The sequence below is a fragment of the Paramormyrops kingsleyae genome, chromosome 23 (assembly GCF_048594095.1).
Source record: "Paramormyrops kingsleyae isolate MSU_618 chromosome 23, PKINGS_0.4, whole genome shotgun sequence".
Lineage (NCBI taxonomy): Eukaryota > Metazoa > Chordata > Actinopteri > Osteoglossiformes > Mormyridae > Paramormyrops > Paramormyrops kingsleyae.
Window position 1 is genome coordinate 24,160,996 of NC_132819.1, and position 20,103 is coordinate 24,181,098.

The 20,103-nt window shown below is 46.8% G+C and overlaps 1 protein-coding gene across 2 annotated transcripts in view; it reads left to right on the forward strand.

The window, feature by feature from the left end:
* Window positions 1-585: 585 nt before the first annotated feature.
* Window positions 586-20,103, forward strand: part of glcci1a (glucocorticoid induced 1a) — a 28,436-nt gene continuing 8,918 nt past the window's right edge. The window contains exons 1-2 of one of the 2 annotated variants that reach the window (XM_023809746.2): window positions 586-1,383; window positions 18,800-18,892. The gene's annotated coding sequence lies outside the window, so the exon portion shown is untranslated. The remainder of the gene's footprint in view (window positions 1,384-18,799; window positions 18,893-20,103) is intronic. The other variant, XM_023809747.2, reaches the window with a different exon arrangement.

The window sequence follows — 20,103 nt, forward strand, 5'->3', positions numbered from 1 at the left end:
TGCGCACGAGATGGCAACATTCTTTTCCCCCCTATTTTCTGTCTTGGCACATCTGCAACATGATTTTTTTAAATCCATTTAGCGATTTCTACCTTGTTCTCGTACAGATTTCACACATTCTTTCCGTACATGAATGCTTTTCGTAAGACCTCATTTTAAAGAATAATATTAACACGATAATAGAATGAAATATCACAACTTTGCATACGGTATCCGTTAACAACAAATGGTTTTAACCGTACAAGTGCATGCAGATTCACTTTTCCATTCTGAAATGATTATCAAAAAAACCAATGTTGTCAGTCCACCCAATCGAAGCGTGTTCGAAACCTTAATTCATTGTACACACGCGGCGCTCGGGTCGTTGTCAGTTTAGCAGAGCGACCAATTAAAATTTGAGGATGAAGATACGTTCAGCCCTCAGAAAACCTCAATGAACTTATTGGCCGGGTTTTACTGGCGAAATCACGGCTTTGGACCAATGAGTGATGACACTGACCAGTAAACCACCAATCTGATAGTCAGAATTACTCACCGTAGCCCGCCCCTGTATGTCAGCCAGCGGCTGTGCCGAAGCAGCAGCTCTCATTTAGACTAGTAAAGGAGGTTGGGGAGAGGAGTGAAAAAGGACAATAACAATATTAAGATAGTCCTCACGATTTGAGCTACCTATTTTTTTCCCTTTAAAATGTTGTTTTATATTAATGTTAACTTTATTTACTGACATTTTCGCCACTATAGAATGTAAAATAGTTCAAGGATACGTATTTTCCAGAATCCAAACAAATAAACTGGCATTTAATAGTTTACTGTTCTAAAACGCCACGCCGTCACTGTTTTGGGGACGGTGGGAGGGCGGTTAATAATTATCGCAGTGTCACTAACTTATTAGTGATGTTTTTGTCCCCTGGGAGCCTTAGATACCCATTAATTGTTAAGTCGGCCGCGTTGTTTACCAAGTTAGGGCGCCGTCGAATTGTGCGAAACTAATAATGTCAGCATCCGCCGCAAACTCATCGCAGCGGTAGCGAATGAAAGCTGCCGGGGAGGGCTCCCCCTCCAGCTCAGCCAGCAACAGCAGCAGCACTGGCCGGCTGCAGCCCATCCGCGCCGCCGTGCCCTACCAGCTCCTGCGTGGAAATCATCAGCGCCCAACCCGCGCTCCCTCCTCCTCTTTCTCCTCCTCTTTCTCCTCCTCCACTCCTCCTCCTCCTCCTCGTCCTCAGTCGGGAGCAGCGCAAAGCCGCCGACGTCCCGCCGCTCCAGCCCCACCGGCCTGACGCAGCTTGCCCGCGAACCTGGGGGGACGCGGCTCGGGAGATGGGGCACTGACCGCCAGGCGGAGAAGATCAGCGCCAGGCAGGAGCTCGCCAGTCAGCGGAGGTAATACAATAACAAGCCCGCAGCTCACCTCCATGTCCGCATCCCCCTCGCGTTCATCTGCCGGTCGTTTCATCCTTTGGCCCGTTTCGCTACAGTGTTTTTCCGCTTGTTAATAGCGGCGTGGTTCCTGGGGGGGATCGAGGCGCGTTATACGATGTGAGTTTTGCCAGGTGTCGCCGTATAAAATGCATGCGTGTCTTCGTGCGTACGGGCGCTGGGACGCGGCTTTGCGTTTAGTGCGACACTGTATCTGGGTCTCTGGCTGTTTACTAGCGGCCCTCTGGCTGATGTCCTACAGACACCCCGGCGGGGGAAGGACGTGCGAGACGCGGCGTACCGGCGCCTTTTCGGCTCCCCGTCGCTTCTGCTTCCCGGTTGGACTGGTGTCAGTCCTCCAGTGGGCTTTAGGGCGACATTTCAAACTGTGGGCCGGCATCGGAAGGTGACGGGAGGGGAAAGTTTGTAAACGACGCAGGGGGGTGGGGCGGGTTGTTATTACGAGCATCCTGACGCGGTCCCCTGGAGGTGACGGTTTGGTGCTGGTCCCGGCGGCCGGACGGACAGCTTTACGGCGAATCGCGCAAAGCGAAAGGCCGCTGCTCGGCGTCTATCCGGACCCCGACTTACGCCGCTGTTTGGTGCCTGTTTTCGCACTTTCCAGACGCAGCGCGGGGCTCTTTGGTGTCCAGCTGCTTTGCGATACTATTAGAGAAGAGATGCTGCGGCTGGGAAGGATAAAAAGCTGGAGGATGAGCTAGACCGTCTGTTTACAGGCCATCGGGACGCCGAATGATCAAGGCATTTAACCCGACCGATGGCTCAAATGTCGCGTTATAGAAATCACCTTATTTTCTGGTGTGAAACTGCGCACCTCTGTGCAGAGGCCATCCATGTTGCATACAATAATTCCGATATCTATATCTGAAAGATGTCATTTGGTTGGAGATCGGTGTGGGGGGTGTTTTGCTTAAGAAAACTGCTTCGTTTTCCATAACTTTTTTTTGTCAAGGATTGACGTTAAGAACTTGGTTTTGTCAGCTAGATGCAGCATGACTAAAGCAGAGTTATTATTTATTTGTCTGTGTTTTTTTTTTAAATTTTAATTTATTTTGTTGTGGACACCTTGACCAGACCAGCTCCAGTTGTTTGTGGAATGTTCATTGGACAATGACTCGGGAAGCTGTCTTGCATAATAACACTTATAGTGATGGTGTTTTGCTGGTGTACTTCTTTAAGAACTGGTGGTACTGGTCCTCGAGTGGGACACCTTTCACCTATCCCAGGAGGGCAAGCAACGTTTTTGTCAGATGGACTAAGTGGCCAGATGTGTGAGGGTAGCGTTACCAGGACGACGGGGCCAGGCCCGAGAACGAGGGACCCGGGTGACATTACAGCGTGAGACCTCTAGTGCTGAGAGACGATGACATCACTCCCGATGCCGGGGTTCACGCTAACAAAGGAGCTTCCTCAGCGGGTCAGCCCCCTTTAATTTTCAGGCCGCCACGTGTGGAATGTTCCGCGTGTCACTGAGACCTTGATGACCATGACTTGGTTTTAGCGTAAATACAGAAAGACCAAGCGACGTTTTCTTTCTCCATTCTGATTGAAGCCGTGTTTACCCTCTGCTGGGTCAAACACGGTGAGTCTGCTGTGATAACGTCATGGCAGAGTTCCGGAAACATCACTGGAGCATTGTTGCACAGCTCGTCACATAATCTGCCGAATCGTCCCGGTTTCTATCCCAGATAAGTGGGTGGCCCATCAAAGTCTTATAATTGATATGGTGTGATTAAAACGAAGACCTTTTTCCTGGTAATTGCTTGTTAAAAATAGTTTGTGATGCTGCCTTTTAATTTGACGGTAAAATCCGAAATGGTATTTATCTCCCCCCGAATGATATTGTGCGTTCAGTCGTGGGGCTGTATTTATGATGAATATATTGCCCTCCTTTCGCAGCTGCTGGGTGAAATCACCGCATGATTGATGATGTCATGACATTTCCTAATGGAGAGTCTCTAAATTAGGAGTGCTTTATCACAGGCTGAGCTCACGACAGACCTCTCAAGATTTCCACGCCTTCCGTAATTTAGTTTTCTTCACCATTTAGTCATTCTTTGTCCCTGTCAGACCCCCTCCTCAACCACACACACATAGTTAAGGCTAAAATTAAGCACATCCCCCTTAATTTTCAGGCTTGGTTAGAGGTTTGCTTACAAGAACCATTTCTATATATTACATGTAATGTGGGGTCTCTATTGCTTCATGATGATGAGCCATTATTATGGAGGAATAAATGAATAATGTTCTGTCAAAGGATGAAATTGTTTGCCTCATGCTTACACTATAGCCTCAATTAAGAGGTGATATTGAAGTATTGTCACCTTGTGCCATTGTGTGACTGTTTTGGCCTGGTGGCCCTCCTGGTCCATCTTGCCGGGTCACTTTCCTGCCCGTGGTGTCCGTAATTGGGGATTTTAATGCTCCCCCCTCTTTTGACTACTGGCTCCAGCGAACTTGCAAAACCAGCGCGCTAATGTTTACGTTGAGTTGTGTAAGACCCATTTGGAAATAGTGACGAGCTACGAAAAAGAGTGGGTGGTTTCATTTTTATCTGTAATAAATATTGGAAGTTGTGTAACAGATTGTTTTTTTTGTTTGTTTTTTTTTCCCCCCTCCCTCTCTGCTTTCGGTTTTTGTTGTTATTGTCGTTAATGCTTGCTGAATGTGTTGTGGGGGATCTGGCAGAGCGAGTAGCGCAGCGATGAGGAACCTCGTCTGGATGACAGCGGCCGTATTGTTAACACGACGAGCAGCTTCATTCTGTTGAAACAGCAATTGATGTATATTTTCCAAGTATAAATACCTTCCTGACACTTTGTTGCTCCTTTCATGGATTTCTGAAAGTGGACGAGGATCTTATTGTTGTCCCCGAACGGGGAGATGCCCAGGAGGTACAGGGTAACCTATGGTGGTGGCAGGGGAGCGTCCGTGAGCGTGACGTCTATGTCTTTGCTCCTGACGAAGACTGAAGGCCCTCGGTGCGGTAGACGCGAGACAGGAAGGGAGGTGCAGCTCTGCTTGCAGTGACTCCAGGTAGAGGAGCCTCTTTAGCCTTTGTGGCTCAGTGTTTGGGCTGGTGCTGCTATATTTGTTTTATATTGGCTGTATGTTTTCACACTGTGACAAGGTGCACGATAGGAAGCGTGTGCTGATTAACGAAGCAAGACGGGTCTTTGCTGGGGGGGGGGGCTGACATGAACACGTGATCCAGAAAGTTCTATAGAGGAATAGGGAAGGAAATATAAAACTGCCGATTGGTGAAGGATGGCACAGTTTAAAGATTCGATGATAAGGCTGCAACTCGGAGTCATAGGAACATTGTCGTTGTGCCCCGGGAGGCACCTAACCCAGACTGTGCCAGTAATAGGTGTCAAAACTTCATATTCGTGTTTTTTGTATTTTTTTTTAGTGCACAATTGCAAGGCTTTGTGAATTGCATCCGATAAAGTTCTCGTCTGAGAAACTGATTAATGTAGAAGTGAAATAGAATTTCCTGTGCTGTCAAGATCAGTTGCGTGTGGAAGTGTCTTTTAACCCCTTGGTGCTGACCTTGGAGGACTCAGGCAGGCCTAACATCACCCTTATTCGATGATATCTTCTCCACTCCATCCTCTGGAGACAAGTTGTGTGGTGATATGATTCTCTATTATGAGTCTTTATTGTTTGGTGGTGTTCCTGCATATAACAGGAGGGAAGCTGTATCCAGTGAAGGTCATGCAGACTGAATCAGGCAATATTTTGTTTGTTCCAGTCGAGACAACTATTCAGTTATTTGACATCTAAATTCCCCATCGTCTTCCCTTTTCTTTCCAGTGTAATACGCCCCCGCCCCCACCCTGCTCTGATCCTGACCCCGCACGTGTTGCGTTACCATGGCTATGACTCGACCGTGCCTGTGTCCCCAGCGCGTCGTGAGCACAGCGGGGCATCGCGGAGGCGTAAACGATCTGCGAGGCGCGTCAGCGGCGATCTGAGCAAGCGATGTTTTGGCAAACATGGCCTCTCACACATGTCATGGATGCATCTCTGTTCCATCACATTTCTTGTTTTTATGTTTGTTTGTTTGTTTTTTCTTTTTCTTACGAAAGACTCCCTGTCAGTCTGCAGTGTTATTTATCTGGGTAAATTAAATTTTAATCTTTATCAGTCCCATCCATTGGAATTTTTGTGGGTTGAGAGTCTCTTGGCGGTTGTACAGACAGAATGCTTTCAGTATGTCCAATCTTCTGTAGCCGAATGGTTTCCTTGTATAAAATTTATCCTAAAAGCATGAATGTTTAGCCAACAATAGTGTTTAGGCATGTGTTTTATTTATATTAAGTTTAATGGATGGGAGACCCACTTCACCCTAGTTTGTAGCATAAGTAAGAGTGAATGAAAGTTCCCCTGTCTCGGGTCTCGAGCACCCGAGGTGGTGAGGTCAGCTGTGTCTCTTCTGACATCATTGGCACCCGAGGTGGGCGTCTCTCCTGCTCAGGTGGTTTGTGGCCTGCTTGGTTTAAGGCAGTGTTTCTCAGCCCAGTCCTCGGGGCCCTCCTGATAGGGAGCTGGAAGGGTGCATAAATGTGAACTGCCCGGCAGGGAACCGGGAGGGAGCGAAAATGTGGACTGTCTGGCAGGGAGCTGGGAGGGAGCAAAAATGTGGACTGTCTCCTGGTTCCTGACGACCAGTTTGAGAATCACTGGTTTAAGTGACCACCAGTGTGCAGGCTCTGGGGACAGGCTCAAAAGTCAGTCGTCGCACGGAGGCTTCAAGAACCTTCATATATGTATTTAAGGGACTCGCGCTTCTGCTAATTTCTATTTGACACGGTGTCCGTGATGTCAGGTTAGAGTGCGATGGGTAACAGCAGCACTGTTAAGACAGGTGCTTATTTTGGTGAAGCGTTTGTTTGTTTTCAGACGACTTGGGAATGTTGTTTAACCGACAGTCCAATGAATCTATCATCTGCTAATAAAAAAAACATTCCGGCCACACGCATCTCTGTGTGTGGAAGGCGTAGACGGGGGCTCTCTGGCTTGCCGTTACCTAGCTTTCCAGAAAGATCTCATGTGGGTTTTTCCCCTTTTCCGGATCTTTAATTTCCTCATGCGAGTTTCCGCCGCAGTAATGGCTGTTTTCACTGGCCCTGCTGCAAGTCTAACAGCGTTCGTTTGGTCTGAAGGTACGGCGAGCTTTGCGCAGATGTTTCGAGGATCTGGGCATTAACTGGGCCTGAAAAGGACACCCCCGCGCTTGGTTTGGTTCTGCTTGCTCATGTGACCAAACTGTGGGCCCATGATGTTGACTGGCATTGTCCACATCATGGTGTTAGCGGGGGGGGGGGTTAGCTCACGCTGCACGTTTGTGGTTGGATGTGTGAATGCCCCCTCCCATGCCAAAAGAGATGTACGCTCTGCACCACTGCTGTCAGAAAGCAAAAGGAATAAAGGATTTTCTTTTTTAAAAAAGGGGGGCAGAGCAGGATCAGGGTCCCATTGTGACTCTGACCCATGAGAATCGCTTGGCAGTCCGCAGCGGTGATGTCATCGTGCAAGGTCTGCGAGTTGGTCTGCGCCCACCAGCGCCTCCTACCAGCCGGTCCGTCTCCATCTGCTGCCGGGGAGCAAATAAAAGATGCCGCCGCCAAATGGCGTCCTGAGGGGGTGCTTGGGACCAGTGGGGCTATTTTGGCCCCCACCCCAACGCTTCACACCACAGCCTGGAGGACACCCACCCTAAGGGGTACAGAACCATGGCAACGAAGGCCTGCGGCAGCTCTGTTCGCAAAGACGTTAGAACATCCTGCTCTTCCGGTCCGGTTCTGAGCAAAAATACAAAAATCTATAAATGGCATTTATGTGTCCATGGGTTAGGGGGTTATTTTTATAGCTTCTGCGAGCTCTCGTCACTCCTCAGAGAGTCTGTCTTGACGTCGACAAACAGGTCAGCTAGCGGCCCCAAGTCTTTCAGCCAAAACTCTAAAACGCAGAGGAAGTAAAGAATTTCACTTCTAGACATTTTATTTGGTGTTAATGTTGACTTTTAGGAGACTTTTAGCATAATCTGCTTTTCTGGGGGTAAGAGACAAACATTGTCTTCCTTAAATGTACTTTAGGATAAGATAGATAAAGCAAGTTGATTTGCTAATTTTATATGCATTTTAATGGTGTAATTCTAGTTAAATTAATAAATATATTAAATCAGCATCTTTCTGCAGTTGAGCAGAGTCGAGTTGCATCCGGTGGTGTATCACACGGCTTGGCGGATGCTAACTGACGCAGTAATAATACTGTTAACCTCGGAGATGGACCTTCTCCTTTTGTCGCCTTTTCATGGTGGCGCTGCAGCTCTGTCAGCCTCGCTTCCAGTCCGTTGGCTCGGCCGTTGGGTTGTCACCTGTGCCAGTGCTTCTGAGCCAAAGAGCCAGTGGCCTTTGGCTGCGGGCAGCTCTGCTTTGGAAGGACAGTGAACCCAGCTGAGCGCCAAGTGTGAGATTTTGACTCCGTTGCATAAGCCTTGTGATTTCAGTTTGATTCGAAGCTCCTCGCTGGTTCTCAAGCCATCTCTCCAGTTCATCTCCATTCGGTCGCATCCGGAAATGGGCCGTGAAGCGCGTGACGAGCCGTCTGAGCAGAAGCAGCTTGCCCAACCTCTCAGCAGACACCTTTCCACTAGTTCCTCCCCTCGAGCCATTTGCTGACCGTCCTCGGTGTGGTTGGAGGGAAACGGACACCGGGGTCGCATCCCTCCCCCGAGGTCTGGGCTTGGGTTTCTGTGACGCATCCCATGGTGACACTGCAGTGTTCACCTCCCCCAGAAGCCCATCCTACTTGGTCAACTTTGCTCAAGGGCGAAGCCTTTGCGATTCCACTCCCAGAGGACTGCCGGGACACAGAGTGAAGGGCCGGTCTTCACTAATCCCCTGAGCCGACACAAGCGTGCAGTAGGCAAGGTTGTGGGGATGGAAAAGTTCCTGTTATGCGCTGGAGATGATATTGCACTGGATGGATTGACTTGTGTTGACCCCTCAAAGGGTATACTAGATGTACTGCTTGGTTTATGGGTGGCTTTTCATTCTATTGTGATGTCAGTGCCAGAATCCACAAAGGACTTTGTTTTGCTTAATTATGCTGCCTATTCCAAGACTTACTGCCTGCATGTTGAAAATGAAAGAGTTGAATTTAAGCGAACAGTTACTAAGAAACTGGCAGTGATGAGTTTTCATCTCAGATAGTATGTGGACTATCAAGCACAACCCAATCGATCGGTTGTTCCTGATCGCGTTACGTCAGTGACAGCACTGTCAGTCACAACATTCAGACCTTCTTGAGACTTTCAGCCAAACCCTGGGAATCTTTTGTTTAAAGGTCATGGTGCATTGTGTTCTATAGCTCTGCTCCACCAAATACCTTCCACTTAATCCCAGTATGTTTGTTTATGATGACCAGTGGCCTTAATGACTTATGAACAACTGTAGTGTTTCCCTTTACAAGCGAAAAGGGGAATACTCATTCTTGGTTCTGCTCCCTGTAAATGCTTGGCATTTGTCAAGGGCATAGTTTTGGTTTCAACATTGGGAGGGACCAAATCAGCCCCCGAACCCCCCAGCTCCCTCAACACAAACAGTACTCCCACGATATTGTTAGGGACATGTCCCGACTGTCCATACACAAATCTGCACCCTTGGTATTTATAGACTGAAGACCTACCATCAAGACTGAATGACTGTGAAGTCCATCAAAGCATAGCTGTTGCATCCTGTTGCATTACAGAAGTGGAATTTGCTGCTGATGTACCATAAAGGTCATGATGGAGCCTGGTCCCCAGTCCAAATCTGCAAGAGCGAGGAGCTTGACCTGCAAACTGCGAGCCGCCCGGCCTGCCGTGTGATGTGGTCACGATTTGCGCCTATTAATGACATTCTGTGTGACACGTTCTCACTGGCCGCCTTCCGCCCACGTCTCTGTTTTGTGCCGAAGAACAAGGCGCTAATGCTACCCCGCTAGTCTGTGGCGGCTGTTTATGATGAGATGATGGGAGTGTTGGGGCATCCCGATCTGTCGAGGCGTGCAGGGCGTGCCGCTTCTCACTGCGTCCCCCGAGATAAATGCTCGGGTTCAGGTGGTATTTGAGGTCAGTTGGTCCTTCAGCTGCAACTCATTTGCTAACAAACACCCAAATGCTGGTGGGCATTGTAGCTTCTCCCCTTATTTAAGTGCTTCAGAGCCATATTAGGCAGCATGTGCTGTTTCTGGACTTTTCTGCCTGTCTGTTCCTCCCTCCCCTCCCCTCTTTACCTCTCTGTGCTGTTTCTGGACCTCTCTGTTTCTTCTTTCTTTTCTTTCCTTTTTTCCTTCTTTCTGCCTGCCTGCCTGCTTCCTCCCTCTGTCTCTCTCTCAAACACACACCCCTGGTCACACACACCCAGCAGAGACGCCCAGGTATGCGCAGGGTCCAGGCCCCATCACGATCCGGTACGCTGCTTCCCTGAGCACCATCACTGGGCCTTATCTGACAGGCCAGTGGCCTTGTGACACCCCCCCCCCATACCCTACCCTCTCTGTATGAAAGACAAAGCCACACAGGTAGGAACCTGTCGCTCTCTGGCCTCTAGATCCCCAATCCACCTTCCATCCCCCACTCTGGTCCACCTGAATCATTGTCAAAAACATTTCCTTTTGGTGGTTATACGCATAATTCATATGTAGGCCATTGGGAACCAAGGTAATGGGGCTCCCTAAACATAAAATTCAACTTAGAATTTTAAATTGTTTTTACCATCAGAGGTGTTCCCTAAACACTGATTCAGTAATCGTGCCTATATAATCAGAAGATAGCTTAGTATATTATAACTTCATCGCGATGTTTGCAATTCTCTTTTCTTGCATCATTGTGCATTTCCCTTGTTGAAGAGGTGGGAGGCAGGTCAGATAAGGGGGGAAAATGCACATTTTACAGGGGGGGGGGGAAGTAGGATGAATAATAGGCTGGTCGTCGTCGACAAGCGACTGCTTTGTGGCAAATGCAAACTATGTCAAGAAACTTTGAAATTAGGTACAGTGGTGATTGGTTCTCGTGTGACGTGTGCGAAACACCAGCATTATGCTAAACAGTGTGGCACCTGTGGGGTTTGGGCTTCAGGCCTTTGATCTGCCGCTTGTACTTGGATGAGTCGTGGTGATGCCACAGCAGCCGATTGGCCACATTCAGCATTTCGTAGGCTTCTGGTCATGTGACTCCCATGCCTAGGAATGCTCAGTATCCAACGTGACGCTCCCTGACTTGAAGTCCGCAAAGCCATTCGCCTGCGGGACAAATGAAACTACATGCCTAGCATGATTTGGCATTACCCCGTTTGTTAAAGGAGAGATGTCTGTGTTGAAAGACTCAAGCCGTATTTCATTTGTTTTGATGTGGATGTGGTACTATTATTATTTTGGTTGAGGTCTTAAGATAAAAAAGCGTTAAAATTGATTTTAAAATCTGTGCAGCGAGCCTGTGTGAAATAGTTCTGCTTGGCTGCACGGTGGGTAGGATTTTGCTAAGTCTGCTTCCAGACCTTCAGCTGCAAGCTGTGACATCCAGCCCCCCCTCCCCACACCCCGATGTGGCTCTGTGTTATTTTTAAAAAGGGTCACATGCACAATTGCAAATTGTCCTCATCACCAGCAGCCATTTTTGTTTTCATAACAGAGACCTAAAGGGCTCTTTTTAAATTATTATTATTGTTATTTTTTTTACACATTTACACAAATAGTCTGTCACTGTAGCACGAACATTTGCCGGTTTGTGGTAGAGGAATGACTGCCATCGATTTTTAAGGGCTGTTTAGCTGAAGCTTTTGATCACGGTTTATTTCTGCTGTTGTCAAACACATGGATATTTTACTGGAGAGATTCATGTTAGGAATCTGGCTCTAGGGAAATTCACCTTGAACTGCGTACCCCCACCTTCAATGATGATTAAATTAGCTGCGGATTAACCGAATTTCTAATAACCCAAATTTGCCACAGATGCGGAGTGCAGAGCACCGTGTGTCTTGGGGCCCCCAGGCTGAGGTTGGGGTCTCCCGCCTGTCCCTGGAAGCAGTGTGGCTGATCAGGTCGGGGGGGGGGGGGGGTGGATTCCCACCCACCTGGGTTTTATTTCTGATAATAAAAAGATCCTTGTCCATCTACCCAAGAAGCAGCTTTACATCCATGGGGGAGATTTGTGTGGGAGGCAGCAATGCGGTTCAGACCCTCTGGGGTGGGATGATGCGCTATCCTCAGCCGACGCTAAGGTAGCGCAGGGTGCAGCGCGTGGGCTGAGTCATCCTACATTTCTGAGACGAGGTTGCCGCTCATGGGCCTTGGAGCAGGACTGGGTAAATTAGCATTTATATGCAGAAACGCTGGGGATCTACCCTCCCACCCAAAAGACTGACTGCGGGTTAGAAAAAAAAAAAACATACGCACTCTGAATCTCAGTGCATGTACGGATGTGCGAGATGAAGCCCTTCGCCGTAGCAGTGATTCTCTGCAAAAGGTGTAAACATATCTGGTGCTGAGGTGCAGATGTGATGACACCACAGAAAGCACGAGTTCGGCCCACTTTGACGACGGTCTGATTAAAATCAAGATCTCACCCACTGTGTTGCCTCGTCGGGCCGCAGGCTGCATTTTGCACCTCTTTCTCATGCTGTCTAGGTGCTGTCTAGGTCGTACGTGTGCCGAGCCACATCAGGGGGGTACGTCTGTCCTGTGGCGTCGGAGTCGTACAAGCGACAGGTGTTGATCGTTTCCCATGCGTTTTCGTTTTGGCTGATAGAGGACCTGAATTAGTTAGTCTCGTTACTGTCCTGTTTTTAAAGTGGGATCAGAACTTTTGATTTTGATCCACTTGTTTTTCGCGCAGTGATACACAAACCTAGACTGACTTCTGCTGGTGTCGTTCTGCGCACTAGCGAGGGCTTGCAGTCCAAAATTATTTTGTTGAAGTTGTCACGGAGGCGTTAGCCATGTGACTTATTACTCAGCGTTGTCAATTTGACCTCATAACCATTAGACCTCGTTATCTATCAAGACACATCTGGCAGCCCTGAATGAAAACATGTTGTCGAGATACTCCTACAGTTAACCACATATCGTTATTTGGGTATTGTCTCGTGCACCGTCTCTGTGTCTCTGACTCCGCCCTGCAGTAGCTGCGTCAGATGGCTTGACAGCCCACGCACTCTCGTATCCTGTTTTCGCTTCGCCCTCCGTAGATGGCTGTCATCTCTCAGGTGCAGATGGTTGGTTTGGGTCTTTTATTTTTGATTGTCATGTATGATGTGGGATAGCTGCAGACCTTCATGATTGCGGCAGACTGTCCGAGCCCTGAAATCTCAATTTCTGCGGGTTTCCAAAGCTCATTTCTAGGGCTGGACCATTTATCGATTTCAAATCGATATCACGATTTGAAAGAACGCGATTAGCAAATCGCAAAGGCTGCGATTTAGGATGTACATTATACAGCACGTCAAACCCAGAGTTAAAAACTTGTGAGAATAGTTTTACAAATTCATGCCGTGCTCCCTGTGTGACAGTCATTCTCACCAGTCAGAAGTGGCCCATGACGACTGCGTATAAGCCCACAAACAGCAAATACGTGAAACCCAAGGAAAATGTTGCGTTCATGGTGCGGGAAAAAAATTCTGATTCCTACTGAGCTATAAGTGAATTGCCTTCCTATTTCATGGTCCGACATTGTTTCCGAAAGGTCCTATCATCAATAGAACCGGCGAGCTCCTTTTAACTACCAGCAGCAAAATACTTCAGCGTATCATACCTTTGGTTTTTGTTAATGGGCAATAGCATTAGCATACCGCTAACCCATCAAAACAACAATGAGACAGTCAGTAATTCTCTCAGCAGCGGAGTCGGTGACCTCCAAAAAAGCCGTAAAACCCATAATACAGTCATGTTTGTTATTTCCAAAGATTAATCTTGTGAAATTAATCTTAATCCCAAACAGTAATAAAGTAAAAGCCTTGCTTTAACATAAATACTAAAAGAATAGATTGCTTTAATCGCAATTACAATTGGGTATGGGCACAGTCTTATTTAGAAAAGATACAAAAAGAGACAAATATAATGTTTATTCATTCGTTTTGTATTTGTCAAAGTAACAAGGCAAAGGAATAAGAAGATGCTTCAGTCGAAAACTGCATTTTACTTCTCATTTAAAATAAAATGCAGGGTTGGCAACTTTGGTCAGCTACATGGAGTGAGATTTTCTGTTCTCTGTTCTGCGCACACATTAACATGTATGTAAAAGTTGTATTACCTTGGTCTGTAGGGTTTGCAAACTGCCCTAATGTTTTTGATGTAGCTAATTTTAAGTTCAGAATGGAATATAGATTTGCCGTAAGATTTCTTGCGTGAGTCTGAAAGAGTTTGCAACCCTGTTCACGTACATTTTTTTGTTTCACCTGAATTGATTTGTATAAAAAATAACCGTATACAGTTGTTAAAAAGCAGAAACTTCGACCAACATGAAATCAACAATAGACTGCTTCTATTTATTCAACATTTACATGCATACTATGTTTAAAAAATTCCAGCTTTACGGTTTCAGGACAGAACAGCCACTCTTATGAACATTACGGTTTTTTGGTTGAGAGCGTTAGATTCACTGCTGTTATTAACACTAATGACACATTAGCGCAAACAAAAGGGCTGCATACACCGAAGTACTTCTTGATTGTTCATTGGCGTGGGAAACGGCGGTTCTAGTGTTATTAGGGGACTAATCAGCATTAGCTGCAAGATCATAATTGTTTTTCTTTTTGCTGCAATTGTTTTCATTATTACTTCATTTAACTTAACACACCACATCTTGCAGAATATAGACCAGTTAATATTTTGATGTTATCTCATGCGGTAATACTGCGTCATATGTTTTAAATTTACTACACACTGAATATTGAACTGAAGCTTGACATAAAAAATATCGCAAATGAAATTGTAATCGCAATGTCAGAAATATTGCGATTAGATATTTTCCCCAAATCGTTCAGCCCTACTTATTTCTCCCATCTCTACCTATAGCCCCTTTACCCCAAAGAATTATCCTTTTGGAGTAATGAGATTGCAGTAAGCGTGGGTCTCTGCTGGCTTACTGTAAATGTTTTGAGGATTATGGGCTGTTTGCTGTTTCATTAGTCATTGGTGTAAGCACAACACTTGTTAACATCCTGTTCTGTGCAGTTTACAAGCTGCAGTGTCATTTGCAGCTTGGAGGATGTTTAAGTTTCTGTGACCCTTACAAGAAGAGAGTTTGGTCTCTGAGCCTCCACACGTCATGCTTGGTCTGTTTGGGAACTAGGGCTGTCACGATCTTGAAATTTTAACTGACGATTAATTAGTATACAAATAATTGCGATTAATGATTTAATTGTCTTTTTTCTGTTCTTGGTATAAAGTGAACATATTCATAGTTTAATAATACACCTTATGAAGAAACCCTGTTTATTCACTTTGAACCTCATACTGTATGTAACATATAAAAAGGCAGAAACTTTTCAATTAATGTAAAAAAAAAATTGTTTGCCTTTGTTTTGTTAAAAAATGTACAGGGCAGGAGAGCGTCTGAGACATAAAGAACAAATAATCAGTAACCAGTAATAATTACCAAACTAATCATGACAATACAACAGTCAATGTCCTTTTCACACATAACCGATCATGCTCATTACTGGCTAGGCAGATTCCGTGCAAGAAACACTAACATGTTCACTTTATCTGGTTTAAGGCCACATCTCACTGGGATCACAATGTTTCCAGCTGTACTAAACATTCTCTCAGAGGCACTACTAATCGCACAAATGCTAAGGTACTAACGAGCTAACTTTGCAATCGAAGGGAACCTTGCTTGGTTATCACGGCACCACATTAAGGGATCCCTTGAAGGATCCAAGACCTGTTCTTGCAAGTACCGAGTTAGTTCAGTATCAATATGCACTAATTTTGGCACAGTCTGGGTAGTAATTTCTTTTCGACAATATTGAACGGCAGCATTTCTTTCGCTATATATCTTGTTACGCTGTCTGTTAACGAGCGCCATTTAGCTCCGTCATGTTTATATTTAGTAACTATCCAAAAAATGATCGCGGTCAGCTCAAACTATCGCGATCAGGCAATTAATTGATAATTGCGACAGGTCTATTGGGAACAAAAGGACTATTTGATTCCCTAACCAGGTCAACAGACGCTTGTCTACGGCTTTTTCATTTTTTTAGGTGCATCTGTGTAGGTGGTCAGGGAATGTGCTGAGGTTGACTTGCTCGATGCTGTATTGATTTGTATGTTCATTACAGGTGATTGACAGGTTGGCTGGATCCTCAATGTCTTTGGTAACTTCATGTAATTTATTGGGGGGAAAAAATGTAGAGATTTGCACTTGTGACCTGCATAGGAGCCCTCTGGAGGTGGTGGTCATGGAAACCTTAAAGGTCCGGTTCCGAAGCTGGATCTGTGTCAGCGGGGGCGCTGTGGCTGAGCTGCCGTTGGACCAAGACCTAGTCATGCTTGCGTCGGAGTGCGTGTGTGTTGTTTTTTTCACTGGGGACATAATTTGGAAGTTTGATGTGGACCATGTGTTGATGTGTGGAATAAAAAATAGAAAGAAAAAAAAACTCCCCCAGAGAACATACACAGACCCTGCCCCCCCCCCTCACCACCTGCTCTGGCACTGATCTTTCTACAAAGCGGGGCTTTGAAAATCCTGTCACTCTGAACGACTGAAGGATTTCACCGTGAACTGCCAGCGAAAATCAGACCCTGGCGACTCTAGAGGCACTGAGCCCCCTCCCCCCCCTCCCCCATTGAATGTGATTCGTCTGTGTGAGTCACATCTCCTGCAGGTCTGTTAGTGTACCTTCCGGCAGGTCAGCCATGAGCCTGCATGGGTCCATCCTGTTTCTCTGGTTTTCTCTTCACTTCCACATATCTCCTGTTTAATCGCCAGTTTATCCCAGTGGTGGCCAGTCTGGCTTGGGCTGACCATTTAAAATCAGTTCTGTTGGTGCCTTATGAAGCTTGATTTTGTCACGGGTGTGCATCGTGTGTGTGTTTGTGCTATTCGTGTACAGCAAACCAGGCTTCCCGCCTAAGCCTAAGCCTAACCCTAACCTTGACCCCGTGGTTGTGATGGTGCGTTTCCAAAAAACTCTCGTTAGCAACTTACATAGTTGGACCCATTCATTTGCATGGTGTGTTAGTTATGCAGTATATAGTTAGCTGTGTATACTAAGTATACTATGCTTTTGGGAAATGCACCCCGAATTTGATCTCCATGTCAGGCCATTCGAGCTCGCAGGAGAGATGCGTAAACCTGAATTGTGACCATGGCTGATCTCTTATCTGTTATTTCCACAGTGCTAACCTGCCGTCACGTTCGGCTGCAGCTGGCGTCCTTTGTACTAAAACTGCCCCCCCCCCACTAGATGTCAAACTAAACTTTAATGAATGGAATCAAATTGTTAGCTGTCATACAGGACAAATGAATTTCCACCTAAATACCGAATCCCTTTCGATAACACAGCACTGCCACCAAGACAGACAGGAAGAGAAGCCTTGGCTCAAATGTCAGGGCTTTCGGGGGGGGGGGGGGTATTTATGCAGAGGGTAGAGATATCTTCCTCTGATTTAGCGAGGGGACTCTCGCCGTCCGTGTCGTGCCGGTTGTCTTTTCCGGAAGTCGCCGTGGAGCATCACGCCTCTCTGATTCTCCCCGGAGCAGGGCTGAGATTCTGGGCGTGTTAACGACGTAAGCTGTAACTGTATCCTGACGGTAAAAAATAAATCTGCTGACTCGGGTTCTCGTTCCGCAAGCTGCACCGTTTAGCGTCACATGGTTTACTCAAAGGCACTCGAGCTTTTCCACGCTTGTCGCCGATCCCGTCCACCCCCCCCCCCCCACCCCATTTCAGTGGCCCCTCGTTCTTTCTGTTTCCTGAAGCTACAGTATCTTTCGACCCCAAGAGAGATCAAACCGTCTGGTGAAGTATCTTAAAATTTTAGCTACGGCTTAATTTAAGCTAAGAATTTATCTCGTACTTTCTGGAGGAAGGGCTGTGAATGATTTATCGGTCTGTTTTTTCCCCCCCACACGGTTTTCTTGGGTGGATGGGGTAATATGAGAATGACAAAGGCTGGTAGGCTGAAGAAACTTTGGAGGGAAGCGAGCTTCCATAGGACTAAGTCTGGACGTCTTTGATTCCGCGGGGGAGCAACTGCGATACCCAGACTGCACCGTATTGTGAATAATGAGCTGCTTCAGTTGAGCGGCACCATCATCCACGGGCTCACCCCCCCTGCCCCCCAAGATGCTTAGCTCTAGGCTTCACTTGCTCCCTGTTTTCATGTCCGCACCCCCCTACCCGGCTCCAGCGACACCGAGCTAGCTCTCTCTGACTCACCTCCGCGTTCCTGCACAAATCATCCACCTTCCATTCTTCTGCCTCCTGCTCCCAGTGTTTGCTGGGAAACGCGCTGAGGAAGGGCGGCTGAACCTTGATGTAGAGCACTGTTGACGTGTCACTTCCTAGCTGAGCAGTACCACAGATTTATATTATTTATTTAATTTTTACATTGTATGTTTTTTTTTTATTTCTCTGTCTTTGCTTTTGGCAGATCAGGTTTCCTGTGGAATTCATTTACATTATTCCACTAAATAGTAATTTCTTATAAAAAAAAAAAAAGTTTAAGAATTTCTGTGGAAAGGCACAGTGAATGTTTACATACGAGGTACTAGCATAATAATAGTTATGCATGCTAGTTATCTGCTTGTGCGTGCATTCGCACAAATATAGGCCAACATATATCTGTGTACAGTCATCTATAACACAGAAGTGTGATCCAAGATGGCTGATTTAGTTCACATGAAAGATGCATCTGTTATCTAGTTTCAGGTCTTCATTGGGCTGCGTAACAAACAGTTCTAAGGTTTGCACTCTGCAGCATCAGGTAAAGTGCAGCCCGGTTCACGTGCAGGCTCAAATCACACACACACAAAGAAACTACAAGACTATAGGCCTAGCTAACCAGCTAGCTTATGGTAATAAAATACAGCGTGAATCACACATTCATCTAAGTGCCTTAAATAAAGTCTCACGTTGCAATGAGACTCGTTTATCACCTGCTTCCCCATGACTTTTCCCTCGTGCAGCCGACTGGTCACGTGTCACGTCCAGTAACCGCTAAGGCTTCTTACGACGGGAATCATAACGTGTGCCGGTCATCATTCGGAACCGGTCGGCCTGGAGAGCTGGCGTCTTTCTTAAGGGCTGAATAACGATGTCGACGGTGACGCTGTGTGTGTTTGTTTTTTTTTTTTGCTGACTCCAAGACTCCTGCATGCTGGAGTGACGACGAAGCAGGAGAGAAGAGTGCGCTGCGGCAGCGCTCTGCTTCCCGGAGCAGCGCGGACCAGCTCCGAGAGGTAGCCCAGCCTGCACATCACGTCACAGACACCTCTCCTTGGTTCTGTTTAGATAACCTATTCATTACCCCAAAAACACTGACAACTGTATCTGGATCAGTGCCTCTAGGACAATAGGCACTGGAGATACTGTATGTTTGTGCATCCGTGTGTGTATTTGTGGACTCATTTCTGCTGATTATCAGATTTGGATGCCAACTTTGGGTTGTGTCTTCAACATAAGCTTTACACCACATTAAAAAATTATCACTAAGTAGACCTATTTACACTTAGTTTAAACCCCCATGTAAGGAGATCTGAAATTTTACCAGCAGTGTGAGCCCATTTGAATTCGGGGTATGGATTGAGATGCTGTGTAGACGGGCACAATCTGGCTTCAGGCGCTGGCGACAGTTTGAACAACCTTTACAGAAGTCTGGACTTTAATTTAACCTGACCGGTGAACTTTCAATAAAACCACTTCTCATTTACCATTAACAATTTCGTGAATTCGATTACGGAAGACTTTCTGCGGAACCGTAATGAACCGTAGGGTTCATCGAAAGGGGACTGGAGCAGCTCCCGTCTTGGGATTGCAGAAGTTGTGGTTCATCACCTTAACCAACGTACCACCTGCCGCTATATTCAAATCGCATCGCCCAAGAGAGACGCTGCAGCCGCGATAACATCAATGGTATCGGATCCCCCATCCGTAATGTCAGAAAGCCGCAGTCTGCGGGCTGAGCTTTTCACATCACAGCGACTCTGCCAGGAAAGCGCGTAGCGTGTTTAGTGCCTCAACGCTCGGTTTGCTATATATAAACTTCCTGCCCTGCCTCGCGGACCCGCGCCCCGAGAGGGGTGCTGGCGGCCGCGAGGTGTCAGCGGGCGGCGCGGCCGCTCCCAGATTCCGCCCCCCTCCGCCGCCTTTCCTGCAATTTTAGATCGGCTCGGCAGAACAGCGGAGGAAGCCAACACGATGCTGTATTGTGCCGCTCAGAAATAATCGGGCATCGGTCGTTGCTGATCTGGGGCTTTCGTGCATCCCTGCAGACGCTCCACCGGTCGCACCCCTTCGCCGTGTCTGTCTGAGCAAATCCTCTTCCATCACGACACACCTTTTAAATACTTCCCGGCCTCTTAACGAGCTTCTTCGGTTAGAAGTACTGTTTGAGAAACTAAATATATGTCTCTTTAGTGTGTGTGTGTGTGTGTGTGTGTGTGTGTGTGTG